Source organism: Thunnus thynnus, chromosome 4 (genome assembly GCF_963924715.1).
Source record: "Thunnus thynnus chromosome 4, fThuThy2.1, whole genome shotgun sequence".
Taxonomy (NCBI): Eukaryota; Metazoa; Chordata; class Actinopteri; order Scombriformes; family Scombridae; genus Thunnus; species Thunnus thynnus.
In genome coordinates, this window is record NC_089520.1 from 14,369,789 (window position 1) to 14,391,563 (window position 21,775).

General features: G+C 39.7%; 1 protein-coding gene across 1 annotated transcript in view; it reads left to right on the forward strand.

The window, feature by feature from the left end:
- Nucleotides 1-734: 734 nt before the first annotated feature.
- ppp1r16b (protein phosphatase 1, regulatory subunit 16B) overlaps nt 735-21,775 on the forward strand; it is an 89,615-nt gene continuing 68,574 nt past the window's right edge. The window contains exon 1 of the mRNA XM_067586840.1: nt 735-927. The gene's annotated coding sequence lies outside the window, so the exon portion shown is untranslated. The remainder of the gene's footprint in view (nt 928-21,775) is intronic.

The following is a 21,775-nucleotide window of genomic DNA, read 5'->3' on the forward strand; positions in this document are numbered from 1 at the left end:
AGCTGTAAATAATGTAAAGATATTCCAGTAGAGCCCCAGAATATAAATGTAGGCCTAGTAATATGCATGATATGTCCACTTAAATTGAATTTTTTCTTGCGCAAAAAACATATCAGATGCAAATTATTGCTCAAAGCAAATTATTTTTTATATATTTTAAAACATGTCAGGGAGGGAAGGGTCTTTAAAGGACCAGTATGTAAGATTAAGTGGCATCTAGTGGTGAGGTTGCAGATTGCAACCAACTAAATACCTCCTCCCCTTCCAAGTGTGTAGGAGAACCTATAGTGGCTGCAAAACTCACGAAAAACGCAAAAGGCCCTCTCTAGAGCCAGCGTTTGCTTTGTCCGTTCTGGGAAACATGGCGGTGCAACATGGTGGGCTCCATGGAAGAGGACCCGCCCCCTGTGTAGATATAAAGGGCTCACTCTAAAGTAATGAAAACACAACTAACTAACTACTTACTTTCAGATGATTATACACTAATTAAAACATACCCATGAATATTATATTCCATTTCTGCCAAGTCTGTTGCGCTAAATGCACTAAATTATACACACTGCACCTTTAAATCCCATCTAATAAAAATAAACTTATTTGTTGCTGAGGTGGTGGTGGGGTTCCCGAGGGCCCCACATTGTACACCCCTGCCATTCACTGTGCCTGCATCCGCGCTTCAGTCTCCTCCTCCCTGCCAGCCCCGCCCTCAAGGAGTGACTTAGTGTTGGAGAGAAGAGAGAGAGGGACTCTGCAGGCAGACACACACACACACACTCATACACACACTCACAGAGTCACACACACTAAGGCTTTTCTTACCAGCTCTGCCGTGTCTTTACTAACAGGACAAGTTTAAACCTCCAGGATATCACTGTCGGCTCCGCGCTTTTCTCTCGCCCCCATGTGAACATCTCGACCTGGAGTGAGGTGAGTGCAGAAATTTAAACATGTTGCCAGTTTGTTTGGGGGGGGAGTGAAACGCTTGTAACTAAACGAGGGGGGGGGGGGGGGGGGGGGGAGAAGGGGATTTTTCTCAGAGGAGGAAAAAGCGGTAGAGGAGGAGAGGCATGTCCGACTCCTGTTCTTCTTGGAGCAGTTTTAGCCAGCTCACTTTACCGCCTCCGAGGGTCACCAAACGCCTTGATAACCTGCATTTAAACCGGCGAAAAAGCGTCGTTTCCGCTGCTGGCGCCTGTAAAATTCTGCTTCACGGTTTGTGATTAGCAGAGCCGCTTCAACATCCTCTCCGGGATGTTGCCATTACACCGCTGCACACTGTTACACATGGCTTTTCCTACGAGCGCTACAACGTTTCTCTGCTACTTTCTTCGCCTGCTGGGACACTCGGACTCAGTTTGAAAACGGTTGAAAGCTGCAGGGATTTATTTTGCGTTTACTTTTAAAAAGTCCCGAGTACCAATGAGTAAAGCTCTGCGGAGCCGAAGCTGGGTTTTGCAAACTGAAGTCTGCAGGGGAGGAGCAGTGTCGTCTTCTGAAGTTTTGAATGGAAAACGTGTCCACACCTTCCAATATCTACAGCATGTCTGATGCTTTTAAGTTTACTCATCCTCTCCTAATCCGTTATTCAAAATATGTTGTTTGGGTGGCTTTTTTGATTTTTTTTTTTACATTACTTATTTTCATTATTGATTGATCAATTAATCATTTAGTCTTGCAAATGTCAGAAAATACTGAAAAATAAATCCAGAGCCCAAGATGGTGTCTTCAAATTGCTTGTTATATCTGACCAACAGTCCAAAAAAAGATAAATTCACAGCACATATAAAACAGAAAAGTAGCAAATCCTCTCAAATGAGAAGCTGGAACCAGCAAATGGTTAATTGATTGGTAAAAGTGTTGTTGATCAACTCTCTGGCGGTTAACTGTAATTGACCAACAGACCAAAACCTAATTTACAATTATATATTCAGCAAGTTCTCACTATTTGAGAGGTTTGAACGACCAACTTGCTTGATGAATGACTCTGTTGATCTACTAATCATTACAGCTAGGGCTGCAACTAACTATTATTTTGATTGTTGATTAACCTGATGATTTATTTTCTCAGTTTATCGACTGGGCCATCAAAAGTCAGCAAATGGTGAAATATCGCCATCACAAGCCCAATGCAATGGCTTCAAATGGCTTGTTTTGTCTGGCAACAATCCAAAATCCAAAGGTATTTAGTTTACTATCCAACAGAGCCAATGGAAACTAGAAAATGTGCCTATTTGAAAAACATTCAATGGTTCCAACTGAATGTTTATTTTCACTTAAAAATGCCTCAGACAGCTAATTGATTATCAAAACTGTTTGCTTTTGTCAATTGATGAATCACCTAATGGACTGACTGTTATGGCGCTAGTTCCGGCCCTACAATGAGCGTTAGTTATACTTTTATTTCATCTTTCACACAGTAAAAAGGATGCACCTCATGATTATTCCCATTATTGATCATCTTTCGCATTAATTGAGTAGCTGCTTAGTCTATAAAATGTCAGGAACTGTTACCCATGCACATCACATTTTCCCTAGAGCCCAAGGAGAAGTTTTCCAATGTCTGCTCCATTTGAGTAGCTTGAACCAGTGGATATTTGGCATTTTTTCCTTAATAAATGACTTTAACCACTCAACTAACTGAGCGACAGTCCAAAACTTACAATGACATAAAAACAGCAAATCTTCTCATTTTAGAAGCTGAGATCAGCAATCTGTCTTGATAAATAAACAGTTGATTATCAAAATTGTTGGAGACACATTTTCTGTTGAGCAGCTAATCATATCAGTACAATACAGACAGACAGATAGACAGACTAGGCCACATTAAAAATCTATGACATCCTCAGAACCATGATGACATCAGAACTGTACCATTTACAGGCTCTTTCTTTCGCTGTCGCTGCTTTTGCTCTCATGCTCTAATGCACTCTCATGTTCAGCGCACGCACACTCAAAAATGGAAAACATCTTTTGGCTAGTGTTTGTCTCACTTTGTGCCAGATGGACACTTTGTTAAGGTAGTTGGGTGGTATCCCTGTCTGGCTGTGTTGGCCTTTTTAAATGTTTGATGTGTGGAGATGTCCTGAGCGGTTTTCTCCTGCTGTTGCTCTCAGCATCTACTCCGGCTGTCAGCTTGTGTTAGAAATGGGCTGCTAGAGAAAGTACAGTCTGCCTTCATGCGTACACGCCCGCTGGACATGCAAACAAACTCGCATTCGGTTGCTCTTATATGAATATGCAAGTGATGAGGTGTGTATGCAAACATACTAAGACACCATTCCTGAAAATGACATGCAGGTCACAAACATCGTCACCATGTATCGACACTATAATGTTTAATTACGTATTGTAAAATCTGTGTCGTATGCACAAAGCTCGAAGCCGAAGTGGACAGTATATATTTTGTTTCAGCTGTGACATGTGATGTTCACAAGTGGAGCTCTCACTCTGAAAATAGACGCGTAAAGCAAACTGGGCCCATCAGTCACCTCAGCATAAAGTCTCCTAAGCTCTCTACTCATGATCAGAGCTGTGCTCGCTGTAAGATGGGGATAAGAGCACAGTGCAGAGGCAAAGTGTAGTGTAGGTTACGATTTTAATTTATTAGTTGTTTGATCTAGAAAATGTTGAAAAATGTCGATCACCGGTTCCCAAAGTCCAAGCTGCAAACTAAGATGTCTTGTGTTGTCCTGCCCAAAAATCCACAACCCAAAGATATCCAGTTTACTGTTATAGAAGACTAAAAAAAACTAGAAAATATGAATGTTTAAGAAGCTGTAACCCTAGCAGAAGGTCAAAGTAATGACTGATTGGATTTTGAAAACAGCAACAAGTTGTGTGAGTTGAATGAACAGCAACACAAAACATATGATGATCTTTTACCTCATTAGAACATATGTAATGTATCTGGCAAAGCGTGAGTTTATAGCTGAAACAATTAATCAATAAATCTAATTGTCATTTGGCAAAAAAAAAATTAGATTAGCAAATTTTTCAAGCAAAACATTGGGCCCAGCCTCTCAAATGTCAAGATTTGCTGCTTTTCTTAGTCTCATGTGATAGTAAACTCAGTATCTTTTAGGTTTTGGACTGTTGGTCGGACAAAACAAGCGATTACACGACATGAACTTGGGCTTTAAAAAACTGAGATGGGTATTTCTCTTCTTACTGCAGACCAAGTGTCAATCAAGAAAATAATCAGTGGATGAATCAACATTGAAAATAATCAGTATAGTCGCAGACCTACTTATGTTTTAGTTCTTAAATATCGAGTAAACTTGTGTCACTTCAAATAGTTTAAAGTGAAACCTGAATAGATTTGAGACACGTTTTAAAATAATCCATATGTAGTATTTGAATTAAATTTGATCAAATGCGATTGAACCTCTAAAAATGTTTTAGATCTGTAATTGAAACATAAAATCTTAAATTGGATCCACTGAAGACACCAACCTTGTTTCTGACATTCCTTGATGAACCACCTGCTTTTTATGGTAAGAAAAGTTCATTAATGATATGCTGATCATGGATTTAAGCCTTGATTGATAAAGGAGTGTTATCTGAAATAGTGTCACGTTGAGTCAAGCGGAGAAATAAACAACCGGCTTATTTTACATCAACTTGACTGTTGCATGAATGATACGGTCTCTTTAGATGAAGCTAAGCCACATATTTGAACTTTTTTACAATAACTGAGGGGTATTTTTGTTGTTTTTTTTTGAAAAACACAACCCCAAAATATTTCAATACCTTCTTGCCATTCTTTTTCCGGACCTAATCCACACACTGCACATTATCAGTGCACTCCTCCACGTTACAACCAGTAATTCGTCTGCTATTTCAAATGATAAATCATTAGGCTGTATACAGTGTCATGGCAAAATTAGATTCCTCTGAGTGTCTGAATGAGCCGTCTCTGATCTCTGAGGAGCCTCTCTCCTCCGCTACTCCCTCTTCACTGATGAGCTGCCTCCATAATATATTCTCTGTAGTTTTGTACCCTAACTGATGTTTAATTATTCCGACACGGTGATTTGGCTGTTGCTCATAAAATATTGAAACAGAGGCGGCCCAGGAGGCACGCTGAAGGAGACAGGCTTTACTTCATCCTTAAATACGACTTGGAATGGAGCTTGGGCACCGACATCCGCTGACATCAAAGCGAGTAGGCACAGACACACAAGCACCGAATAAGTTGTTTAATGACATCTGTCCTTTTTTAAAAAAAAAATACAATTTCCTTTTGCCAGTGCTAACAGGAAGTCCTTTTTGAACGTTTGAATTTGGAAATCTGTGCCTTGACCTCCTGCTGCTTAAGATGTCTTCTCTGAGCCGTGCCTGAAACCGGCGTGCTTGCTTAATATCGAAAAGCGATTATACTAGATCAGCGTTCTGATTACAGCTAGCAACCGGGCACTGCCTGCTAATCTGGAGTGTTAATACTGCGGGCAGGCAAATCTCAAGGTAGCTATCAAGGCTACTTAAGAGGCCCTCAACTCCCCATTTCTGGGCTATTTCTGTGAAACAAGTACACACTTGTTCCCTTGATGTTGATTTTAATGTCTAGCTTTGGTCTTGAGAGTTAATACTTTTTTCATAGTGGTTGAAGTGAAATTATTAAGGAAGGAATGTTGGTTAGATACATTTCACTTCACACCCATTTTCAGAAATGTGAGTCAGACGGAGAGAGAGAACATTTTAAAAACCGGTGGCAAGAAAAAGGATGTTACTCCCTCTTTTGTGTTACTCCCGTGTACGTTTTCAGCCCTTCATGAATGTGCTGCAGTGGTATGAAACAGTACTTGTATTCGATTCTAATGCAACACAGAATGAGACCAAATTAAAACCGCTGGGCATGTAAATTATAGTGGACTCCATATTGTGCCAGTAGCTGTGGTTTTTGGCTGCGTAGATGCTTAAAGTGATCAGTGGACACCATGATGGATCCCCTGCTGACGGGATATTTGAACCCCTCGTGTGACCGCTTGCTGAGCGGATAAAACCACAAACCTCGTTGTTTTGTAGAGAAGGGCTTTAGCACCCTGCTGTCTAAATTGATCGGCCCTGTGTGTGTGTGTGTGTGTGTTCATGCTCAGATTTGTTTGCTGTTGTGAGTTTATTTGCAAATGGTCGCTGTCCAGTTAAAACCATGTATCTCCAAATGCTTCAGATAAGTTAAAAGGCTCTTTATGACTTAAAGGGGTCACATGTCCAGGTCTATGTTTATAATCTGGGGTTCTACTGGAGTATCTTTTGCATGATTTACAGTTTTTAAAAAGCCCTTTTTTTTATACTCTGCTCTGATTGGAAGGTGCATCACAGCAGACTTCTGGCCGCTCGGGAGGCTATGTCAACAAATCATGAAACAAACTGTTAGTAGGATTTCACTTCTTTTTCTTGTTCTTTCCTCGAAATGTCAACTTCTCAAAAACACCTGTACATGTTTGAGCCGAAATCCGATCTGAAATATGAGAATGGACAACAACCCATTGAAAAAGCCTTAGCAACAACCTTAGCAACCTTGTCGGCAAGATGGAACAAAATGTTACAATTGAAGTTTTTGAAGCCTGGGCTTTTGACTCGCAGGGAGCATTTCTACACATGTTAACTTAATGTTTAGTATAGATATATGACATCATAACAGTATATAAATAACAGAAAATCACGTTTCCCCTTTAAGACTGTGTTTTTCTTATCTCTCAGGGCTCCATCCAGCATTAATCTGAAATGTATAGATTATCTAATCTATAATTTCAGGATGAAATTTCAGTGCTGCAATTAGCGGATTCGCTGGTGTAGGTGAATTAAATGTGTGATGCATTTGCATAAAAAGTTAAACTTTGGTGGACTTTAATATGCTAATTTGCACCACTGACCAATTGTAAAGTCAGTTCCTCTGCTAGAATGACTAGTAACATGCAAACAATCAAAACTTTCTCGGATCATCAACTATGCAAGTAAAATAACAGGCGACACTCCGTCCCCACTATCAAAGCTCTGTACCCAGTCCATTGATCTAAAACGACCTGTAACACACAGGACCCTTCACACCTCCTCCACAACTCATTCCAAGCAGCAGGTCGCTGCTATAACTCTATCCAGGGATAATATATTTGAAATTGCTTTCATTCCAACAGCCATAAACATGATAAACAAGTTATGAATAACTTATACTAACTCATACACTTATTTGTACTTTGGCATCTCTCTCTGTTTTTTTTTTTTAATACATTTATGAGACCATTGTGGGAAATGTTGCAAATTGATAATCATGACTGTTTAATAGGCAATATCATATTTTTATAGGATTTTTGCATCAATGTAATGAAGTACATTCCTTTGTTTGTTTATCAATAAACAATTCCTCTATAGATTTTGCAGAAAATGTATCATATCATGATATATTTATATTGATAGTTTGATATGAAATTATATTTACTGTGTTTTATTCACCCCTGCAACCAATGCTAACCACTGCCCAACCTGCAAGTAGTATTTCCAAGGATGCAAGAATGAATTTTTTTGATGCCACTTTCTAATGTGACCAAGCACTTAGATTCAAACAATCCTTTTAAAAATCCATTGCATTATCTCAAAAAATCTAATGCCGGCACGCTTAAAACAAAGATGTTTTTCTTAGTTTACATTGTGGAGCCACTCGATTCTCTACTTTTTTAAAAATCTGCATTTCTGCATACTGACATTCATGAAGCACAGCGTGTTGTTGACATTAAAAGCAAAATTAAAACACATCTTTATAGTCTTTCATGCATATAGAGTGTCCCCTATGACTCAGTGTTTTCACATCCTCTTCTGAGCTGATCCTGTATTTGTAGCTCTTTTGCATGTTTCTGTGTAAAAAAGCCCATCAGAGAAACACACCCACCAATCGGATTCAGGGAAGCATTGTGAACAGGAAGTGAACTCATAGCTTGTGGCCTGCACTCTGTGTTCAGGAAGGCGTTTGACCGAGGGGTGCATTGTAAAGGTTTTTTCCTCACATTGTTGTGGAAAACACAGCAAGCCTCTCTGCTCCAGTTTGAATCTTGCACATGGTTACTCATACGAACATGAAATTCTCTGGTTTTTCAGTGTCGTATTTAAGTTATGTTTTCTAGATATACAGTATATATCTAAAAAAAAAATGCTTTCCAATAGTCTATAGTGTGCATATGAGGCCTTATGAGTCCATTTATTCTGCTCTCATGATGAGCAAAATGCCTCTTAGATTATAGAAACACAGCTGTTGAACTTCAAAGGCAAAATTCTGCCAACATTGAAAGTGTTGTTGAAACAGTCCCTGTGTGTGTATGTGTGTATGTGTGTATGTGTGTGTGTGTGTGTGCATGCTTTTTGAAGGCTGTTTTCATGAATTCTCCCTCTGCTGTTTGAGATGGGCTCTTTAATGTCTGGTTTGCTCTGTCTTCTGTCTGTGCTCTGCACCCATTGGTCTAAAATTGACCGCACGCTCTCGGTGCTTGGTTGTGCCTGGTATCACCAAGGCTATGGTTGGTATGAGTGTTCTTGTACGTGTGTGTGTGTGTGTGTGTGTGTGTTTGTCACTGTTTGTTGTCTGTGCCCTTGGTGTTGTTCCTTTTAGGTAGGCCTTCTGTATGAGCGAGTGTGTTAGATAGATGTGTCTGCAAATGCCATTTTTTAGTTCAGTATGGCTCACTCTGCAAGAAAACCCTCAATATAAACACACACACATTCCTGCTCATTCACATACCACACTGTTAACCGCTAATGTTTTGCCCATTAGGTTTTTAAGGTTTTATAAACTAGGGATAACCAGTGCTGTTCAGCACAGATTTCTGAAGAGCAGGATCTTTTTTAATGTGTTAACAGCTGTATCTGTTTAAATATTGATTACTGGCATAACTCTGCCTGAAAGCTTCCTTTTAGGAAACCTCAGAAGAGGCAACATGTTTTAAGTCTATTAGTGTCTAGACATGATGCTGGTGATCCCCAGCTTGTCTTAACTGATCAGTGCCAGTTGCGGCATTAGTCTAAAGAAGTTGCAGGGACAGGCAGTGGAGCTGTGGCAGAGATACGGTAACAGTTTGTGGCCTTTATTGCAACAGCTCTGATCAATTCTCTACTGCCCAGGCTGGGTTTTACCTTCCTGTTCAGCAGTCAGCAGGCTCCCAATAAATCAAGATGAGGAACCAACGGTCTGCAGCCTTTTTAAAATGTTGCCTTCATGATACTTCCACCTTTTAGATACTAACAAAACACCCAAAACTGGAGATAATTTGAAAATGTCACATAACAAAATCACATGTAAGGATGGCATAGATATTTGTTTTCTGTTGTTTCAATCTGTGCTATGTTTGTGTAAAGCCGGCCAAGAAATGGTGTTGTTTAGGCATACATAGGGAAAATGGACAACAGTGTACAGGTGAGGGGAGTGATGTCAGCATGACTGAAGTGAGGCCGATCATTCATATGGACAGAATTCTGCACGGGCCTAAAACCAAGGCCCAAACCCACCCACGCCTTTCAGACCTGACCCGATTTAACCTGCCTGGTCCTGCAGAATTTGAGACCCCTACTTGAGGATGTAGGTGTGAAAAAAAGAATTAATTGTTTTATAATACCTCCATATAAGCTCCACTGCAAATATTTTAATTACCAAGTACTTTGTGACAAATAAATTAATTTAATGTTACATGCTCCCCGGCACGTCGAGAGGTCCGCTCGAGTCCCGCATACTTGCTAATAACTTATCTGAAGAGTTGGGTCTCCGAGATCGTGCTAAGAACATAGACAGACTTACTTCTCAGTTCACTTGAATGCATCAGTTTAAGACAAAGTTGTGCAGAAGTGTTCATGATACATGATACCACGTGTAACTTCTGTATTGATTCAGCCAGCTGTCCTCTCTGCGGGGAAAAGCCAAACAACCATATATACGTTGAGCAGCTTCAAAAATAGAAAATCAATATGTGGCGGGTCATTGTTGATATTGTGGCGGGCCGCCGCAAATAAATGAATGTATGGGGGGAAACCCTGAGATGAGCTTTCATGTTGTTTTAGGCTCATAGAGGCATTTTCTTGCTAACAGTGCTATAACTAGGAATACTACTGTGTCATTGTGATTGATGATGATTTTTATTTGACCTTCATTTTCTTTATGTGAACAAAACCTCAAGTGACACCTGAGCTCACTCAGCAGCAGCGTTTCGCTCTCTGAGGAGCACCAAACTGTCTAGCAGGAAAAAAACAGATTGTGATGATCAATTGTACTTTCATTCTTTTTTTTTTTCTGTCTCTGCTTTTCTGAATCTAACAAATGCAGGGAGGCAGATCTTTGTTTTTTAGCATAGTGAAATGAGAAATCAGTATGCACAGCTCTTACGCTGCCCATGCCTGCAGTTACTGGGACAGTACAGGCCCACTGCGCACCCATCTTGGTTTAGCATTAGATTAGAAGTGACACTTACTGCAGGCTGGCTGAGTCTAAGCCTTGTTTACTCTGGCTGGGTCTTAGCCGGGGACTCAAACCATCATTAGGCAGTGAAATGACTCAACAGTGGGATAGAGCTCCAGACAGGGGGAGAGAGAGAGAGAGAGAGAGGACACTAAAGAGGGGAAAAAGAGTAGGAGGAACAATTTAGAAAATAAAGAGAAACATGAAAAGGATATTCCTGAATCTGCCTGGAGATAGAGTGAACCGGATGACCGTAGCAGGAGGGGCAGTCAGAACCTGGAGGCCAGGGCGTGCTGTGGTCAAACCCTTTTATAAATAAACAGACAGATTCGTCTAAAATAAACACAAATCACTCATGTCAGTGCGGAGCAGATGGACGAATAACCCCACCCAGAACCGGGACAACAGGCCCTAAACATGAACTACTGCTGTCGTGCAGAAAGGCTGCAGGCCAGGTTCTCCCTGCTTTGAGGTTAAGGCCTTTTGTAAAGCCACCCACACAAGAAAATTGGGTCCTGCTAGAAAACAGCCATTCAGAGACCATTTATCCTTTTCAAAATTGAGTTGGAGAACGAGGATCAGTGCGGAGTCCTCTCAGGAAAGGCCGGGAACCCTGGCTGGAGGCTCTGGATATCCCTTTGAAAGCTGTAAACCTAGTTTGGTCGCTGCTACCTCAGACTCTTGCTGATGTAACAGAAAGAAATAGGCTCATGATGTGCGGTTGAAATAAAAGCCCGTACATTCACAAAAAAAGCATCTCAAGGAATAAATAGGAGCCATCACACAATAACGAAGATGACAAGCTAATGGATACCCAAATGACAACAAAGCAGAGGAAGAAAAGTAAATAAAATATTATTTGGGCATGGAAGGACCTGAATCTTTACTTAAAAGTGTTTGCTGGAGAGAAGAGGTGAATTATATTTCTTCAAAGTTAGCCTAATGGACTGTAAGACAGGAATGCAGATGGCTAGGTCTACAAGAAAAGACTCAAGCCTCTTAAACACACAGAACTTACAACATTTTAGGTTCAATTTTCTGGAAAAGTTCACGATAGTTCAGCGGTTCACACACAGGTCTTCTACTGTATATGGAAAAATAACTTATCTTTGTTGAATATGCAGTGCTTGTGCAAGACATGGCGTTTGGCTCGTGAGACTTGGTAATTCACAATGTTAAAGGTAGCCTGTGGAGTTTATGACCACTAGTGGTGCTATGGAGCAACTTTACACGAGTGGGTCTCAGGTTTGTTTGTATCGCGCAAACCTCAAACAGCAGATTCCTGCTGGTATTTTCATGATATTCTGCCGATCGACTGTTGGTGTTGGTAACATACAAAGAAGTGTAGCAATTAACCTGCAAAGGTAGCGGAGACAAACACGACAAGCTAGCAAACCTACGTGTAAACAATCAAAACAAATAGTTGCCAAATAGTCTGTGGTTCCAGCTTCTCAAATGTGAAGTTTTTTTCTTTTTTTTTCTCTGTTTTATATCGTTATAGATTGAATATCTTTGGGTTTTGGGTTTGGTCAAACCAAACATACAGTTGCAAAACAAAAACACCTTTTAATTCTGAGAAGTTTTTTCACTAGTTCTCAACATTTCATAGACTAAACCATTAATCAAGAAAATTTGATCATCAGTAATTAAAATAATTCATGTAAGTTGCAGTCAGACCTCATCGATACACACAATACATTTTGGCAATTAAAAAGTGAATTTAAACTCCACAGGGCACCTTTTAATCTTCTCATTGGCTTGCTGGCTTTATGTAAAACCATCATGCAATAAAAATGACTTTTCACATGCTTTCTCATGGAAATCCATGGCTTTTGTTCTCACTAGAGCTGTGGAAGAAGATTTCTGTAATCACAGTTCCTGTTTCCTGAAGAAGCTAACATGGAAATAAAACATTCACAAGTTTAAGGTGCATGTAGGAAAGGGGTTGCAAACACTTGAAAGGATTGCCTCTAAATGGTGCAGTAACAGCGATGATGTTTATCGGCAAGTCTGTTTTACTCGCTGTCTTGTTTCTGCCTCTCTCTGATAAGATTTAATCCACTGTGTTAATAGACCTGATTCTGACCTCATGACCTATTTGAAGAATATTTCCTTTCGGTATGTTACGTGATGAAATACAGGCACTGCTGAAAGTACAAGTACCTTATCATAGTTGATTTTTAGTTTTTAGGCCTCCATGGCAGATCCGGCTTTGCCTACAAGAAACCTCAGTTTACACGAACAAAGATAAACAAGAAGCTTACAAGGTGAGCAGTAAGAGTGCTGTAAATCCTTCAGGTTGCACAGTGTCTGCTGGTTAATCTGGCCTCCCTCTGACCTGCTGCTAGCTCTGTTGTGCATCTGTGCACAGATGGAAAATCTGTCTATATCTTTATAGTTACAAGCAGCAGATCTAGAGCTGAAATTGCTTTTCATTTAACAGAAGAGTTAAGATTTGCATGCTTGTCTTTGTTTAATATAGATATAAAACAATTTGTTGGGTTTTTTGGCTCTAATTTTAAGAGACTCAAACAAAATAGGCATTGGTTTGTGACTGCATCGGGCTTCAATTGCTGCAGTTTTGCAGGCTTTTACTGTCAAAACTCATCAAAATGTTTGTCCTGCCTATTGCTGCACTTAACATGCCACTGCATGCTTTCAGTCTACCTGTTGTTTATTTGCATCCTTCTAAATCTTATTTCCATCTTTGGCAGACAGACGATTGTGAGATGAAGATGAATCAGTTTGAGGTGGGAATTGGAGAAAAAAAAAAATCATCCTCTGAGTCCAATCTATGAATGCTCAAGAACCTTTTTGAGATCATTCAAAGTGTTTGTTATTTTCTTCTACCACATTGTACAGCTTCATTTTCATTCAAACTGCACCAAGAACATTGTAGCTGATTGACAGCATATCTCAGTCTGTCTTAACATTTGAGTCAGAGCAGGTTGCTCGTTAGTTTGTTTGTCCAAGTAGATGTTATTGCTCATAAAAACTTTAATTTTTCATTTGATTCACATTTTAGAGTATTTTCGTTCTAGTCTAATTTGCTCATTTAACTGCTTTTTGATTGAATATCCCAGTTTTGTTCCTCCATTATTCAGCTGGCACTGACGTATGACCACAAGGTCCATTAAGTGAAGTTGTCAGGTCATTTTTACTGTTGTTTTAGTGCCAGTTTAGGTGCAGTAGTGGATGCATTTCCAAGTAATGATTGGTGACACCTGCATGTGTCAAACACTCAGGCATTATTGGACTTGATGAAAGCAGAATGACAAAATGCTTTGGCTCAGTCAGGCTTTTGTAGCTGTATGACTGTATGAAATATATTTGGCGTTATTTGTCTGTGGCCCTCCCTCCTCTCAATAAAACAACAAAAACAAGATGGAGAAGCAAGAGAAAAAGAGAAACTTTAGATAGAATAGATATTCTATTGAAAAAGGCTGCAACAAGCAATGCAGTAAAACGTAAATATGTACAATTATGTCATACAAATAACAGACCTATTTCTTTTAGTGCCATAGCAAGTTCTTAAAATAGTAGAGTAGTATCTGGTAGTGAAAATGTAAAAACACAAGAAAAGACTAAATGCTGCAACTTAGAGATAGCATACTGCGCTTTTAAAATAGGAGAAAATGAAAATATATTTCAAATGACAAAAGTTAAGTTGTTTATTTTTCTGTGAAACTAATAAATTATCATGATTGATGATTCTGTAGAAAATGTGTCTAAACAGCAGAATGTCTTTGGTTTTTGCAGTCTAATTAAGGCATCAAGACATGTTTTGCACATAAGACATATTTGGAAATTAAATATTGGTTCAAGTCATTGGCCATCATACACTTTTCCTTTTGGGTGATCTGAGGTCTCGGTCTGTCTTGACCTGTAGTAGATCCTGCATGCAGTGAGTTCTGGTTTTGTCCGGATTGGCTAAATACTGGATTGAAGACAGCACAATGGTGGGACTGTTGGTGCAGTGTTGACCTGGCCGTGTCAGGCAGGGCGAAGTACAGCTGTGAATTAGGTTAACAGGGATTATAATGTGGACATTGCATGATTCTAAGTCCAGAAGTGTTGTATTTTTTCCAAGATACAAACATTTATTTGTCACATACTCATATTTTCAGTGAAGGGAAATACAGAAGTGACACAAGTGTTGTTGATTCTCAGGGATGTGTAGCTTTTCTGCTGCTTCCTTCCAAAATCCACAACCAACTCTTCCAGGTAGGGCTTCTTATCATTGTTGGTGATCTGACCTATCACAACTGTTGACCACACAGTTGTGATAGTGTTTAGTTTTAGCAGTTCATAGTGTGATTGTGTTGCAATGATTAATATGTTGGTCAGTAGGCCCTGCAGGATCAGTCCCGCCCGAGAAACACAGATTTACTGCAAGATTGCTTGCTTGCTATTTACAAGCATCAAATGGCATGTAAATGGCTTATATGGACATAAGCTAATGTAAGTTGAGTGCTTATGAGTTCAGTTGAGTTCAGCATATTGCTTCATGTTTTACACCGTGGAATATTGAATTACTTTTGGGCCACCAAATATGTGTTGATGTGTTTTGGCTCAGCTCTGAACACAGCTGGCCAGCTGTGGCATCCTGTAGCACCTCAACACCTTGTTTTTGTCGATACGCTGTCTGCTGTCTAACACTGCCCTGGTTCATTACGACAGGGGAGAGGATGACCCAGAATCAAGTTGACCTGAGTGCTTTAAATCAAGGCTCCACCGGAGGAAATAAATTCTCTCCCCACTAGCAAACCCAGCGCCAACTAGGACAAGTAATCCAGACAGAATAAAAACGTCCTCTTAGAGGACACTGAGGGAGAGAGGGATGGAGGAGTGAAGACATGATAGGCTAAGACAGGAAGAAAGAAAGAAAGAGAGAGAGAGAGAGAGGGGAGCTGGATTGTTGATTTGATAGATGGAGAGGTGGTGCATTGCTGCAACAACTTAGATTGCCTTCTTTTAGGGCCGGGCAATAAAACGATCTTGATACGGGATCACAATAAAAGTTATGTCGATTATGATGATAAACTTGCAAATTTTTTTACCCGATGGATAGATCTGACACAGCAGAAATAAACGTGTCAACAGCCAGTCAGTCTGCAGTTTTTGTCTTGCATGTCAAAGTACATGCCCATTTCCTACCGCAAAGCATTGTTTAAGCTACTGGTGTAGAAAGAAAGTAGATGTCCTCTGGAAAAGAGGAAAAAAACAAGTGGAACCGAGGAGCATGAAAGTGATATGATGATACCGCAGCACTCTCATATTAGCCTCTATGTCAGAGTCTGTCTCCAGGTAAACAGTGAACCCAGACTGCCGAAGAGGGACAAACTCCACTGCATCTGGTGATGAGTCTACACTAGTGCTAACATTAGCAGTGCTACAGCTGGAGTGGCCGTCGCGTCTAAAATAACCATAGCTGAACAAAGCTGCTGTAATTCACAGACACTTCTATCTCGTAGAGACATTCTGTCTGCGACTGCTCTGACTCTGGATTCCTGAAGCTAACTGCTGTAAGCTAACTTGTATTGTTTTGTTGGGCAGATAAAGCATGTTTGGAAAGTTAAATGTTTTCATTATGTTATTCTATTTTTTATGCATTTTGTAGTTGTTTTTTTTCCCTGTTGATGAATCTGAGCACTGATGTTCTTGCTGACGTGCCACCAGATGATTGGAATCATCCTAATATTTAAGGCTGGGTATCAAACCTCAATACTTATTTTTTGTACTGACCTAAATGTGCCTGTTACACAGATTATCGAAAACTGTTAAGTACAAAACATGCTGATGAATTTCTGGCCAGATTAATAGTGTTTACTTTTTCTTCTATCAGATTACGGCTGCAACAATTATTTTTCTATTTGTGAATTAATCTGTTGATTATTTTGTTGATTAATCGATCAGTCATTTGGTCTATAAAATGTGAAAAAATGGTGAAAAATGTCAATCACTGTTTCCCAAAACCCAAGTTGACCTCAGATGTCTTCTTTTGTCTCGACCAACAGTCCACAACCCAGATATTCAGTTTACTGTCATAGAAGAATAAAGAAGCCAGAAAATCTACACATTTGAGAGGCTGGAAGCAAAGAATAATAAATTTAGACTGTATTTAATGAGGGCAATGTTCCCTTTTCAAGTTAAGGAGACCTTAAAGGAAAAAGATTATTCATGTCAACTGCTGTTGCAAAGGTCAAGAATGAACTGTCAAACTCAAAATGTCACCAGTTTTCAAAGTTCGTGTACAGCTGCCTTTTAATCCAAAAGATTTAGCATTTGGCTTTTTTTGTTTTGAAGAAATTCATGTTTATATTTTTCAAAGGTAAGGTGTCAAAAAAGGTATCATTTCGGTGTCATATGGCATGGGCAGTAGTATCCAAAATGTTTGAATGATACCCAGTCCTACTAATCTGATGTGACGCGTTTGTGCCTCCACACGTTTCTCTGATAAATTTCACTAAAGGTGTCATAGCATAGTGTCGGCCATTTGTTTTGTTCCAGCTTCTGGCTCAGGAGAGCTACTATAACCAAGAGGCTGCCTGGTGCCTCACTGGACTCTAGACATCCATTGAGGCTTCGTCTTTAAAGCTTAAGATCTGAGTCTTTCACCAAGTGTGTGTGTGTGTGTATGTGTGTGTGTGTGTGTGTGTGTGTGTGAGTGAGTGTGGAGCTCCACGGCTCAGTGAAGCCTGGTCTGTTTTCTGTTTATCTGTTTACATACAGCAGCAGCTGCTACTCTGCTTTTTCTTTCCACTCCTCTGCTCTCTTCTGTTACTGAGTAAGACGGTTTTTATTCTCTTTCTGTTGGGGGGGGGGGGGGAGGAAGCTGCTTCCGTCGCCGCTGAGGGAGCTGAGATGGATGTCCATAATAGTAAATAAAACACTAACAGATTGGTTCATACAATCAGAGAAAATCAAATAAAAGCTACATTTAATATGAGATTTCAAAATTTCAGAAAAGGTAATGTTATTCCAATTAAATGTGTACCCTGTTGTGTAAAAGTGATTGAGTGGGGTGCAAAATGATGGAGTTGGTGTTGTCTTACATGTTTATTTTCACAAATGAGATAATAAACAAAAAGAAAACATGCTTTTTAAATCAGAACATGAAAGAAATGCAAATGAAGACGATGCATGATTAAAAGATTACACAAAGAATACATAATTAGCAAAAACAACGTGTGCGTGTATATATGGCATTAACACGTGATGTAAATCATTTTCTACAGATATTAGAGAACAGAAGACTGAAATTTCTGTGTGGATCTGAATACGCAATGCAAAGAATATGAAATGAAGCTTAGAACAGAATAAAAAAGTCAGTATTTAATTCACTGGAGAGAACTGAATGGATAATCAGTCGGTGAAGTTCTATGCAGTCAATACCAGTGTGTTTACGGTGTTATGTAGTGTGTGTGTGTGTGTGTGTGTGTGTGGTGGCAATTTTGCAACTCCGCTGTGACAAAGAGGAACGAGACACAAATCTCTTACAATATTGTCACACTTTACTAAAGCTCAGAGCATTACACGTTCACACAGTGTCTGTGTTAGACAAAGAGCGAAAAAGGCGAAGTCAAACACACAATATATAGTCATGAAAGCTACAGAGCTTTCTGTCACTCTTACAAGCAATCGGTCGGTGCAACAGCCAGCTCTTTGTTACTTATCAGTGTTTCTTTCCTGGAGGCGCTTCTGCCTCCGCTCACCTGCTGAGAACTGCGAGCGAGTGAACACTTTCTCATACTTCCTTATCTGGTCTTGTTCTTTCTGTGACAATCTTGCCATCCCCTGACACGTCCCTTTAGCCTTCGCCTTTCAAACTCCCCGCTCGCACTTCCAAAGACTAAGACATCTCTGTCTGCTCACGCTCCATGAACCCCTCTGTTACGTTTATAGTACTTTAGTATATAATCGGGCTGAAGTTCTCTCAGTGAAAAGTTACATGGTAAGATCCTTCATAATTAAACATAGTAGAAATTAAAAACGATTACATATGCAGTAATTAAAATGTGGTTCCAATGCGCAGTAACTGTATTCAGACGTGAGACGTGTGCAGTAGTATTTGTAATTTCCTTCACAGTGTATTTCTGGCTCTCCGAACACAGACCTGCGTTCTGTCACTTTGACTTTAGAGACTTCAGTTTGACACGGCCGGGGGTCGTGTTCCGGCTAATGGCCTCAGTTGTCATGAAGGTCAGATGTCAAATCTCAGCGTAACAGTCAAAACCAACTGCTTCCCCTTTTTTTTAATGGCCATGTGCTGTGTCATTAGCCTTTTTGTGCAGTGTTTCAGAAACACTGGCTCAGGGCCCAAAATAATCACTGGTGTATGATAATGAGGACTTTGGGGTTAAACTGAGGCTCTAAACTGAAAGGATAATTCATGTTTATTACAACTTGGGTCTTTTTTTTTCATAGTTTTGGCTCATTATTCTCATCTGTAATGATCACACTGCACCCACCAAGTTAATTGCTGAGATCTTCTTAGCAGAAGTCTAATAGAGGTAGAAATGAGTAGTCATTCAAGTTTTAAATAAACTCTGAGGTTTATTTAAAGTAGTAGTCAAACTTGTGTGGAATCAATGAGAGATTATAAGCAGCATTTCAGATGTGCTAACTGGGTTTTACCTCCCAAATGAAGTGGTTTAGATCGGTGAATGCCAGAGGTACCCCCAATAGTCCAGTCAGATGAGCTCAAGTACCCTTTTATCAAGTTCAAATGTTCCAAAACTGGGTGTTATTTTATACTGTTCATTATATAAAATAGGATATTTTTGCAATGTTCTATGAATGATTGACATGAAATCAGCAAGAAGGGATCCTTTTTTTTTTTAAATAATATTTTTATTATGATTTTTTCATAAATGTACAAAAACACTACAAACAATGGCCACAAAAGTCACACATCTTACTGAAATCTTTGACATGAGATATACATAGCCCACCACCTACCCGGAAAAATAATTGCACACAGTTATACAGGCTGACATTTGATCACCAAGCAAATAGAAATCTGACCTTGTTCCACACCTTCAGCATTCCCCTGACCAAGGACTGATTTCTTGCCTTTATTGAGAAGTAAACGAATAAGGGATCCTTGAATTGTCTATAATGAGCTTCGGTCTCTTTTTTTTCTCCCCTTTTTTAAATTAGATTTGGTGAAGTCCGCACATTTCAGCAATGTTTCCACTACTTTTAGTGATTCATTTCACCCTCTCTCTCTGCATGCTAAGTAATTTTAATGAATTCTCAATCGCAGCATGTCATGTTTAGGATTGGCACCTGGTTCGTAATCACCGGTTTTTGGATAATGTCGCTGAACTGTTGGCTTGTTTACAACCTGTCTGAAATTCACTGGCTTGGAAATTGATTGAGTCCTAATGAGCCTTGTTTATGAGTATTTGAACATTTGAACAAGTTATTTCTCTGTGCAGCATGATTTAAGCACCAATTAGCATGTGATAAATGCCCCACATTGTTGAGCCTTTTCTGGTATGCAAAGAGTGGACAATGCTTTAATTTTGAGTCGTAATATGTTGGCCGAGGCTCTTCACCTGCACCAGTGACACCAGACAAAGTGTCATGATGGTTACCCCACAGTCTCATATTATGGAAGTGGTTTTAGTCTCTTAACACATTGGTAAAGGCAGAGCAGACTTTCCAAAAGCTTTTATGGTTCAGTTGAATTATGAAATCAGAAGAAGTCATTTCATCCCACTCCAAGAGACTATATTGCTCATTTTAAACGTGAAATTGGATCGAGCTTTTTTTTTTATTGCAAATATCTTCTCAATAAAATGCTCCCTTTAATCCCTTTGTACTTTTCCAAATAGTGTAAAAAGTTAATATAGATTGAATCAGAGGCTTTGCAAAGCTGCACAACATTCAGTCCTTCATTTCGCATCAGTGCCTTGAAGAAATCACAGAGTAATTTTCTCTTCTTTTTTTTTGTAATTAACAGTGAAATTGTCTCCTATGCTTAGCAACCCCGAAACCAAGTCAGTGAGTCAGTCAGTTGATTAAGGACCTCTAAGTGATACAAGGATTCTGCAGGAAATGAGGTGAATGATGGACTGCGTTACTTGTGCGACTTCTGCTACTGTCTGCCCCGAATGGTATGGCCGTTGGTATTAGTAAATGATTAAATGAATTAGCAGGACCTGGAGACATAAGCACCGGCCTGGAACATGAGGTCTCAAGGACTCGGGGGGGGCCACGGTTGGTCTGGTCGGGTGACTGGAGGGACACAGCCCCCTGTTCTTCTGCTGAGGCCACAGTTTTACAAGCAGGCATGCACACACAGTGTACATACATATGTCTCGTAACATAGAGGCGTTTGTACAACTCACATGAATATACAGACATGTAGATAAAATGCAGAGACACATACGGACAAACACACACACACTCTGTCACGCAAACACTGGGCCATTGTGTGTGACACTGCCTCCACTGTGTCTCTCCGTGCAGAGCGTCCTGACACAGCACGCGCCTCCTCACTGCTAAATGTCATGCACTGTTACCGACATTATTAGTGATGCAAAGACGTGTAGCAAGTGTGTATGTGTTTGTTTGTGTGTGCGTGTGTGTTTTTTTCTGTGTAAGAAGTTGTGTATTACTTGTTACTGGCTGCAACTAACAATTATTTTAAAAATCTTAAATCGTTTAAACATTTGGTCCGTAAAATATCAAAAAATAGAAAAAATATGCCCATCACAATATCCCAGAACTCCAGATGAAGCCTTTAGGTGTCTTGTTTTGTCCAACCAGCACACCAAAACCCAAAGATTTTCTGTTAGCTATCACATAAAACAAAGGAAAAGCAGCAGAATCTTCAAATTTGAGGAGCTGGATCCAGAGAAATTTTGGTATATTTGTTTTAAAATGACATAAATGATTAAGCAACAGTTGCTGATTAATTGTGTAATTTCTTCTATCCTTTTGCTCGATAAATAACTGTTGTGCTACATATCACAACGTCATGTCTTTATACTAAAGATCTTTACAAATTTACAATTGTTGTGATGTGTAGCACAGTAAGCTAGCAAAGCTCTGTAAATAGAATAAGTAGCGTCTGCTCGACAAGGAACTACTCTCCAGAGACTGAAAATGTGATCACTGTTATTAGTATTATTAGTATTATTAGGAGCTGTTTCTAAGCAAACTACTGTTACTGTAGTCTTTGTGGTGAAGGAACACGTCATCCAGTGCAACGGCGTGTTTTCAACAGTTTTTGGACAACAGCGGAAGTCTACAGCTGCTGCATAAATATAGAAAATCGGCAGCCACATCTTTTAAGAGCTGGAACTTACGATTACTTTCATGACTGATTAA